This window comes from Pinus tabuliformis, chromosome 4_1 (assembly GCF_031772625.1).
Source record: "Pinus tabuliformis cultivar Carrire ecotype Pingquan chromosome 4_1, CPIR1, whole genome shotgun sequence".
In the NCBI taxonomy this organism is placed as follows: domain Eukaryota; kingdom Viridiplantae; phylum Streptophyta; class Pinopsida; order Pinales; family Pinaceae; genus Pinus; species Pinus tabuliformis.
In genome coordinates this window covers 397975960-397980706 of record NC_142303.1, presented here as the reverse complement: position 1 = coordinate 397980706, position 4747 = coordinate 397975960, and the positions used below count along the sequence as shown (strand labels likewise).

General features: G+C 35.2%; 1 pseudogene; it reads left to right on the top strand.

Moving 5' to 3' along the window:
- The first annotated feature begins 279 nt into the window (after window positions 1–279).
- Window positions 280–1781, top strand: LOC149175980 (uncharacterized; annotated as a pseudogene).
- Window positions 1782–4747: the final 2966 nt, after the last annotated feature.

The window sequence follows — 4747 nt, the reverse complement described above, 5'->3', positions numbered from 1 at the left end:
CAGCCTTTTGAGATCTTGATTGGTTTGTCTTCGTTAATTGAATATCCCAATACATACTCCATCTTCTGTCACAAGGCGAGCAATTGGATACTTGTGATAGTAAATGTATAGGAAATAGTTGTAGTTTTTGGCCATGCGCAATATGGATTTGTCACCAATTTGTTGGATCTTTGCCACGAAACCTATTTCTTCGTTTTTGTTTCTTTGGAACAAGTGAAACATTATAGAGGAAGACTGTATCATCAACAAAATTGAAGAAGAATCGTAGCAAGCGCAAGGATGGAGGTGCAAAAGGATGGGCTCCAAAACTTTGCTTATCTAAAATCTGGAGAAGTATTGCCCTATGCAAAACATCAAGAAGAATTTGCAACGCAGGTTTTTGCAGATAAATGTGAATCTGGAAAGTTTGAGACAACTATGGTTGCAGCCAAGGAAGCATTCACTAAGAGCTCCATGGAATTGAAAAGAACATATATTCGCCAAGGTCGTGGATCTGGGAACAATCAAAATGTTGTGGAAAAATGGATCGATCGATCCATACTGATGATTATAATTCAACCAAATCGACACCACTGACCAGATAAGGTTCCCACGCAAATCAATCTAACAGGTAATCCATACGCAACCCCTGAAAAACGTCAGTTTTAAAAAGAGGTTTGTGATCAAACCAGGACAAATCTAGACAAATGAAGACATGGGTGTTTTCCAAAACAGAATGAATTACACAACCCAGAAATCGTTTGCTTGAATTCCTAACGTTTTGAGAGGAAATCACGGTTCTTCGAAACCCTATTTTGGTAACTGTGTGAAGAAAAAACGGTTTTTACAATCAATGTGCAGAGAATTACGGGTTTTGCTGGTAGTAGAGCAAATTTTGAGCGATTTGAGTGATTTTTCATGCAGATTTATTGGCTCGATTTGAGCGATTTGCACCCTCACATGTTGCCTGGCTCAAAATGAGCATCTACAAACCAAAGTCAAGAAAGCCAATATGCCCATCGTGAAGCTGTCAAAGCATTTTGATCTGGTTTCTCTCTCTGCTTAAGTGATAAGCATAAAGGGTTCCCCGTCTCTTAAATTGGATCCATCTGCTTCAATTATTCCATGTTATGTTATACATCTGGATTCAGCCTCATGTTTAACACATAATGGCAATGCAATGTATTCAAAGTTCAGGAAGACATATCCATTATATTTCTCATTGACGTTTGTGCCGTATGTTATCCTTCATTTTCAAAAGTTTATGGAGTCTCCCATGCAGATATGTTGGAATGCTATTAATGGGGCTGTGTGCTCTACATCAATCCTGTCGGTTGTAGGAATATTTCAGGGAGTTATATGCTTGCAAAGAAAGGTTTAACAAGGGACCATAAGCTTGTGTATTGGTTTGCTGGAAGCATGGCTGCTTTGTCTGCCCTGCTAAAGAGGAAGAGCAGATGAGACGAATTAGTTCTTTATGTGCTTTGTCGAGCTGCAGATTCATTGTGGTATATTTTAGTGAACAAACATCTACTTCTAGATATAAGAAATGCTGAAGTGGCACTTTTCTGCCTATGCATGGGAGGAATAACGTATTATATGGAGTATGAACCAGATACAATGGCCCCTTTCAAAGAGGGCTGATAAAGCGTTTTCTTGCTTGCCGAAGAAGTATAGCTGACCAGCCTCCCAACCTTGGGGCTTCATATTCCTATGTCAACACTTTGCACTACATATTGCAAATTCAGAAGATGAACATGTCGGAAATTCACGCAATACATCAAGGAAAAGAGAAGAGTTGAATTTGGAAGCCTTTTCTGGACTCTGACCACAATTTTGACAAGGAAATATTTTTTTATTTAAGTGGAGTGCTATGATATGTTTTAGATTTTCCCTTGGCATAGTTAATTTCATTTTTTTTCTCTTCTTAAAATTCATTCTCAACATTCTATTTTTCACCAATGACTTGGAGTAGTCATTGGTTATTGTATGCTTTTATAACGTACTCATCAGTAGCGTTGCCAGTGCACTAGACCAATCTGCTATCGCGGGTTGCCAATTCACCAGCAACATTGTCCATGCCTCAGAAATGCATCATACACTTTACCATGCCAATTCACCAACAGTGAAGCAAATTTTGAGCTTAAAATGACATGGTAATTTTCTTTGGGCGTTGATTGTTTAAAAAAATAAAAATAAAACAGTGATGAGTTTGGAATAAAATCCATAAAAAAGAACTTCATTTTATTGCTAGTTTAGTTTTAGAATTATTCTTTACTAGTTTTTAATAAATAAAATTTTGTTGATTTTACAATTTCAAAAAAAAAAAATGTGTCTTTATTTATTTATTACTTTTGAAAATTTCTTTTTAAATTTGTTGTTTAAAAGAAAAAATTTCACAAAATTCACACAGATTTGAAAATAAAAAAATGGAGTACTTGGAACCAAATTTCGAAAATCAATTTATCAAACATTGGAGGGTTTTATAGACGATGATTATATTTTTTCGATAGCTTCAAGTTGGCATTAAACTCAAACATCTTTCTGTTGAATGCTTTTATGTGACATACTAATATGAAGAACACAACAGATTATTCTAATGCCAAACTTTTCGCCGAACACATTTCATGGGTTATCTGACACAAACAGGGAGTATTACTTTTCATGGTTATATTTAAGAATGGGTCGATACTAATATCATGAATTGAGTTAATTTCAACACTTTGATTTTTCTTAAATCTGTTTTATTTGGTATGAAATTTTTGCGTAAGAATCATGAAGGAAACACGCATTTCTTCTTGAGCATACTTATGTTTTCTTTCTGCCAAGTTTTTTTTTACAGGTTACAGGACAATCAAGTGATCATTAAGGAGATTTCATTGTGACGAGAATTAGTCTTCCAAAGACTAAATTCATGAAAAATTCTGAAGACAACTCTATGTCCACAACCACTACCTTGCACCTCCCTTTTTGAAAAAGATTTTGAATTCCACCAATTGTAAATCCATAAAGCATGACATTTTCACAACAAGAGTTCTTATTCATACACCTTGCATTTCCTTACATCCATTCCTTACAAGCTTATTGCCATTTTCCTTATCATTACCATTCCCCTTCATTTCCCCCAATAAAACCCTGCTTGAGTCAAAGTCCTAGAGTCTAATTATCCTTGTAAAAAAACACCTAGAGGCTTGCATGCCTTAATGGCAAGTACTCTTGCCAATGAACAATGAGAGTACATTAATATCCCTTGTTCATTGGATCTTGTAGGTGACTCAACCACGACAAATTTATTCTTACCTACAAAGATGTGTTAGGCATCCTGAATCCCATTGGAATCAATGGTAGAGCTCTTGTGTTGGCTAGGGGCATTCATTAATGGCCACTAATTCAACAACTTCTTGCTATGTTCGACATCGACACATTTAATCACATAGTAAGATTTGTTCCATCGAGTGTTGAAGACTTGAAGACCCATATTTTGTAGCAGATGATGCTGATTTCCTTTCATTGTTTTTTAGTTTGTCATGACTTGAGGACAAGTCAATAAATAAGGCTCGGGAGAAATGTAACTTCTATATTTTGTATACCTTCCAAGCCTTATACATTTTCAGCCGCATTTAGCATCAGATTTCGAACATTCAGCAGAAGATCCAACAACATATTTAGCAGCAGACACAGCAACAATAAAAGATTCACTTTTTCGATTTCATCCATCATTTTCACAACCAAGTAAAGAAGACTATGAACAACATTTTTGCAGCCACACTTGCATAACTCTCATCCATTTTTGGAAGAGTAAGTTAAGGTATGATATTTTCTAACTTTTAACCATTTAATTCCTTGAAAAGTTAGAATAATAATTTTTGGAAAAACTTCACTTCCTTTCCTCATTTCACATAACTGCCAAAACCATCCGTTTAAGGGGAGGGATACATTTACATACATACTTTGTCACATTCATATAACATCCATATTCATATATCACATTCTAAAACCCACTTACCTTCAAAATATATTCACTATTACATGAGCATACAAATGGCTTTGTCAAAAGTATTTAAAAGTTAATTGGATGCCAACACAATCATGGTTGTTACACAAGAACCAACCATGATGCATTCCAACAAAAATACTCTGCAATAAAAATCACATTATCAATATGCAAAGATCATACATTAAAATTGAATGCAACAAACAAAATATGGTTGAAACACAAGAACCAACCAAGTTGCAGTTCATCAAAAACGCTTTGCAAAAGTTAAGTAAATGATATCATGCAGAGTTTAAGCCAAAGCTCAAGTATCAAAAAGTAATGTAATAGATTGCATGAGGACATGCAATACCTTCAGTTTGGGGGTATGTTGGGCCTCAAAATAGTCCTTATTCTCACTCCATTATTCACCAATACCTTCACATTACTTCCATATTACCTTCATGTCACCTCCATTCCACCTCCACATCATTACATTTACCTCATCATTGGGTTATAACTATGCTTTTCCAAATATTATTATTTCTTAACATTTTAAAGTGGATTTATGGTTAAACTTTAGAAAATAATATGCTTATACTTATACCTAGCAATTAGAATGAGTTTGTTGACATGTGTAGGTACAAAGGAAGCTTCCAAGGTATCTTTATGTGGCACTCTATGTTCAAATTCGAATTTGAGAAGATCATGGATCTCATGGAGAAGATCATGGACCTCATGGAGGAGATCATGGAGGATAGGGTTATGTGTCACCATTGGTTGAGAAATATGTGG